The sequence below is a fragment of the Callospermophilus lateralis genome, chromosome 7 (genome assembly GCF_048772815.1).
Source record: "Callospermophilus lateralis isolate mCalLat2 chromosome 7, mCalLat2.hap1, whole genome shotgun sequence".
NCBI classification, from domain to species: Eukaryota; Metazoa; Chordata; class Mammalia; order Rodentia; family Sciuridae; genus Callospermophilus; species Callospermophilus lateralis.
In genome coordinates, this window is record NC_135311.1 from 15,527,765 (window position 1) to 15,534,110 (window position 6,346).

A 6,346-nucleotide genomic window follows, 5' to 3' on the forward strand; every position below is an offset into this window, starting at 1 on the left:
ATCAAAATACACAAAAACATTTATGTAAATACATAAGCTTTTATGCAAAATTAGATTTACTTAAAGGGGTATGCATAGGATTAGTATTAAATTATGGCAAGAGTTAGCAATATGGCTATGGAATGAATCTGTATATCAAAAAACATGAATTTTCTAAGAATGTACATGTGAAAATATATAAAAATATATTTTTTTGAAATAGAAAAGAGCTTAATGTGAGACGTTTGCATACACATTTTTAAATCTGTGAATGCACAAATAAATATGCATATATAATATATATGCAAATATATTTTTTATAATTGAATATATATGTCTCATTACACATTTAAATTCACAATTTTATGTATGTTCTATATTAATGTAGAAATTCAGGTATAAGGTTATATTTAGCTTTAGTGTTAAATTTTGTGTAGGGTAATAATTAGGGTTAGTAAAAGAAATGCATATGGAAAACCAAGAATACTCATTAGAATAACTCATGAAAATATAAATAAATATATATGTTTTGAACTAGGGAAGGTTTTATTTTTTATTTATCATTTTTAAAAATTTAGTTGTTGATAGACCTTCATTTTATTTATTTATATGCAGTGATGAGAATCAAACCTAGTGATTCATACATGCCAGTAAATTGCACTACCACTGAGCCCCAGTCCCAGCCCTGAACTAAGAAAGGTTTTAACATGACACATATGAATACAGATTTTTAAAACTAGGACTGCACAGATTTATTATATATATGAATATATACTTATACATATTCTAATATAACATTGATACTTGAATACATAATTATTTACAAATGAATATTAAAATTATTATATATACATTTATTTAAAGGTAGGTTTAACTATATAAGTAAATATAGGGTTATTATCACTTTCAAATTTTGGTTTACATTTACGTTTATCTTTAAGGAATAAATATACTTGTTGGAAATATGAATACACCTAAGAATTTGCATGGTAACATTTGCATAAAAATTAACATAAGTATATGTTTTGAAATAGGGAAGGGTTAATATGAGATATAAATACAAATTTTTAATATGCAAATGCAAAGATAAATTTTATATATGTATATATAATAACACTTCTGCAAATATAAGTGATAAATGTGTATGTAAATATGAATGCATATGAGTATTCATATAAGTATTTATGCTTTTATCTGAATGTAGGGTAGTTATAGGGGCAAAATTATGGTTAGTACTAAATTTTGTATATAGTTAGGGTTAGGGAATGAATAAGCATATTGAAATATATGAATATTTTAAGAATGTACATGTGCAATTTTGATGTTTTGGAATTCTGAAGAGTTCAATATGAGATTTAGGAAGACATTTTTAATTGGTGAAAGGAGATATATGTATATATATGTATATAAATTGTATATATGCAAATATACCAATGATATTTGAATGCAAGTCAAATTACACATAAACATTAGGCAATGAATAGGTATATTGAAAAACATGAGTAATTATAAGAATATACATGTAAAAATGTGCATTAAAATACATAGAAATATATGTGTTTTGAGATATGAAAAGGTGTGAGATGTATAAATACACATTTATTAATTTCCTAATGTACAGATAAATTATATGTGAACATATATAAATATTTATGTATACAATTATCAATTGGATATTTGAATATGTATGTAAGAATATTCATATTACTATATATGCTTTTGTATTAATGTTCAATTAGGAATGGGGTAAGTTTAGGATTAGTATTAAATATTGTGTAGTGTAAAGGTTAAAGTTAGGGTATGAATATATATAAAAAACCATGAGTATTCAAAGAATATGCATGTGAAAATACATATAAAACATATATGAAAAATGAACACAGACCTAGTAAAAAAGAACATTATATGGAGAAATGTTGACAATAACTAAATAAAATCCACTGCCATATATATAGTTGGAAACATATATGTTTAATATATAATAATAGAAAATAGAAAAAGTACAAGGAAAAAAAGTTTATCTCAGGTATTTTGAAATAGTGAAGGCAAGATACCAAATGCAGTCATAAAGCAAAACTCAAAATTTCCTCAAGGATTTATTGAGAATAGATGATTTGAACATAGAATTAAATTATGAATTAGCAAGTCAAAGATCATCAGAAGTTTCAAATAAAGCAAAGACTTTTTATAAAATATATATATGGGGTAAAGAAAAACATTACAAGGAAAATTGGAAATGCTTTTGAGCTGACAGATAACAAGGATTCAACAAATCAAAGCAATAGGAGGCAGATGAAGCAGTTCATAATTCCACCTGCTTACATTAGAAAAAGACACAGGGATAAAATCAGTGTTGACTCTGATCATGAAACTTGAGAAGCACTAATGATAATTTATTTCTAATAATAATTAAGAATTTGCTTAGAGTAGATATGTACATGGAGTCCAGGGCCAGTGGATGTAGCACATACCAACGTGAGATCACAAAGAGTGCAGCACCACAGCAGGCAAATGTGCAAATGGCCAGGAGCTGAATGGTGTCTTGAAGATGTGCACAGGTCAGCTGAAGATCTTGACTTTGTTGTCACTGAGAGGCAGGATGGGGTGGGAAGAGAAAGGAAGGGAAAGGACTATTTCTTATTTATTTGTGCTCCTGGATCCTGGGCACATTGACCACAACCATAGAACATTTTTTTTGGGGGGGGGGGGTCTTTGGAGCATTTTTCTTCTAGGCCTACTCTCTGTGACAGAGGCCACATTACATAAGGTGCTCCTGGAAACTCTGGTACAATTCAGATTTTTCTTCAGTGAATTATCTGGCAAGATCATGGGGGAAAGCAATTACTTAGGCATAGACCTGAAATGAATCCTTTGTGCTTGGAAGCACCATCTCCTCTCTTTCGCATATATTGTAGTTCTTAATTTTAGGCAGATTACTGGAAGTATACTAATATAGTTTTGAAAAATTAAATTCCTGTGAGGAGACTCTCTTCAAAGGCCCTCTTTTGATTTAAATGGGGACTCCACTGTTCAGTTCTCCTTGAATTCTAGAAGTGCAGGAGAGGTGGAGGTGGGACAGAGTCCTTGCCTCGTGCCAGCTCCAGTGAAGAGCATCTGGGAGCCATGTTGAAGCCTGACCTGGACTAAAGCCATTTTAAGGAGCCATTCCAGATGGAGCAACGGTTTTGGAGAAAGAAGGATGTACTTCTTTGGGAACGGCTAGGGGAGCAGGGAAGGAAAAAGTTACTTCATTTGCAGTGTTGTTGAACAGTGTTGTCATTGAGTGCCAGATTAGAGGTCCTTTCAAACTTGGCTAGAAAGGAGGGCATTTTTAAAGCACTTGGAGAGGCTACATGGCAACAAACATCTCTGTTCACCCGTGAATGACTTCAAGCCTCTATGTCACCATCAGGTCACAATGCTCTTTCTCACCCAGCAAAACAGACAGGCCCAGGTTCACCACATATGCTTCCATGAATGGTCAACCTGTGTTGGCATGGTTCATCCTGTCTGCCTGTCTCAAAGCCCCATGATTGGGTGAGGCTTACTGTTTTCAGAAAAGCCATTAGTGCCCTTGCGTGGGTGCCCTGCTTCCCTGGGAGCTGCGTGGCTGAACAGTGGGTTGAAAGAATAGCAAAAAGGGGCTGGGGTTTCTGGGCAGTGGACCCATGTACAGGCAGCACTCTTGGACATTCCCACTTTTTCCTTGATTCCTGGAAATCTCAAATGCATCTTCCCTTCTTTTCAATTGTTTATCTCAGGTATTTTGTCACTGTGTTGGAAAGTGATCTAATACAGAACTAAATGATGAGTCAACAAAGTGAACCATGTGGAAAATCACCAAAATTTTTGAAATGAAGCGAAGCATTTTAGTAAAATATACATATGGGGTAAAGATAAAACTTACAAGGAAATTTGGAAATAATTTTGAGCAGAAGATAACTGACATTCAACTAATCAACAGCAATAGGATGTATCTTAAGAAGTTCTTAAAGTACTGCTTCTACTTCAACTTGCTTACATTAGAAAAAGGTACATGGATAATAAAATCAATGTTGATTCTGATCTTCCACCTTGAGTAGTTGCAAAAACAAAACAAAGCAAAACAACAACAACCAAAAAAAAAAAGAAAAAGAAAAAAAAAACAAGAAGGAAGAAATTAGAACAAAGTGGATGGAAAAAGATAATAAAGGCCTACCCTTATTATCTTTTTCCAGGTAAAATAAAGACAGGAGAAAATGATGACACCATAAAGAAAAACAAGAACACAGAAAAGAATTTCTCAAAAAGTTCACTAAACTTTATGAGGACAAGACCAAGTAAGACGGAAAAGCACAATGAGCAATACCAAATACAAAAGTTATCTGAACTGATCCTATGATGTTACAATAACTTAGTACTATGAATACTCTTGTAATGATGTATGATATGAAAAACAATTATCTCAGTGACAACATAGATGACAAGCATCTTGCCAAACCAATTATCAACCTTCCTCCCATAAAAAGTAGATGCAGTGCCCAGAGCTCTGGCGGGTGCTAGGGGAAGAGCAGCAATGAGCAGGCTGCAGCCCAATGTGTAGGAGCAGCAAAACACATTTGAGGCAACAACAGGAAGGAGCCAGCACTACTCTCCCTTCAACACACACACTCCGCTGCCACCCCCTAGTGAGTGCAAGCTCATGCAAGGCACCTGAGGCTGCTAGGACTGCTATGTAACCTGAACATGCAGGAGGAAGGTGACCCAATAGGGGTCTGGCCGCCCAAGCCTCTGGGGGCCAAGTTGGTTGTCACTTCTGAAGGCTCCTTCTCTTAATCCTGGTTCGCCCATTCCTGTTGCCTGGTTGGCCTGGGTGACTATCAATCGCCCCAGTTCCTACACTCCATGGTGACGATTGATTAACTGGGAGAGATGGACGGCAATGTGCTCAAAAGGCTGATGAAGCTAAGTGAGAACCACCAAGGCAGAGGTTGGGAGCTGGTGGTTGCGATGGGTTGAGGGGCGGGGTGGATGGTGCAGTGCCTGGCGGCAGCTCGGCTGACAGCAGGGCAGCCCCCAACCCTGGGGCTGGGGAGCGCCAGCAAACGCTTGCTGCTCAATTTTTTGCACACCTTTCCTATCAGAGGTTCGGTGCACCTCCTTTGATACAACACCCAGGACAATAGGCGGAACAAAGGCTCCAGGAGTCCGGAGTCCATCCTGCACGCCCAAGAGGAAGTGCGCCCTCTTGTGCTCTATCCTCTACTTGGCTGTCATCCTCTACTTTGAGTGGAGCTCGCCTGCCAAGGGCTCAGGGAGGACTGCACCAGGACCCTAGTAGTGCAGACACTCCATCCTAAGCCCCAGTGAGCAGACATCTGCTTGCTCAAAAGTGGCTGTGAGAAGTTTTCCTCTGCTTACCCAGAATTCTGTTCCAAAACCAAGGACCCGGCAGACATCCCACCAGTGCCACTGAGTTCTGTCACCTGGGCTGCAGCTCCAGTGGAACTGCTCTGCGCATCCAGGCGGAGGGGTCCCTTGGAGATTCTTCAGTTCCTCTACTTCCACGGTGCCTACCACGCTTCCTGGATAGACATGCTGAATGCCTTAGGGATCACAGTCCTGTTGAATGTCTCCTCCGAATGCCCAAACCACATGCAAGGATGCTACCAGTACAAAGGCATCTGGTGGAAGACAACCACAAGTCCAACATGGGCTCCTGGTTCATGGAAGCCATGGAGTAGGACTGTGCGGTGAAGGACTACCGTGGTCCAGGGATGGTGCACTGTTAAAAGGGCATCGTGTGCTCTGCTACCATCTGCTTGGCTTAGCAGGAATGAGGAGTGAGCAGCTGAGGCTGGAGAAGGCCTTCAGCTGCATGGAGTACCTGTCCCAGGTGCTGGCCACATCCTACCCCTCCAGGCCAGCCAGCCCTTCAGGCCCCTTAGGGGAGCTGCAAGCCCATCTCCACCCTTACCTCACAATTTGTCTTCAGCTTCCCTATCTCCCTGGGTGTGCACTTGGCCCTCAGCCGACTGCTGGACCTTCTCAGCCTCAGCTCTACCTCCCCCAGCACTCGGAGCCACTCACCTAACCCCTAAAACCAAGGTTGCTGCCAGCAAGGGATGCAAGATCCTCATGGGGACTGAACAGTATATAAATTTGTTTCAAAAGTACATAATGAGTCTAATGTCTACTATGGCAGATGTCTTTTTCTCCATTTATCTTGCCTTCTACTGCTGCATAGACAAGTGCAGTTTCCCAGTCTCATCTGAAGTAAGAGTTCCAATTGGAACTGATTCTTCAATGAGATGAATTCATGTGAGACAAAACTACATGTGCATATGGGCAATTCAGGGTAGGAGTGGCATGTAGGTAATTTGAGTTC

General features: G+C 38.5%; 1 pseudogene; it reads left to right on the forward strand.

The window, feature by feature from the left end:
• Window positions 1-3,806: 3,806 nt before the first annotated feature.
• LOC143404053 (dual specificity protein phosphatase 4 pseudogene) lies at window positions 3,807-6,059 on the forward strand (annotated as a pseudogene).
• The last annotated feature ends 287 nt before the right edge of the window (window positions 6,060-6,346 follow it).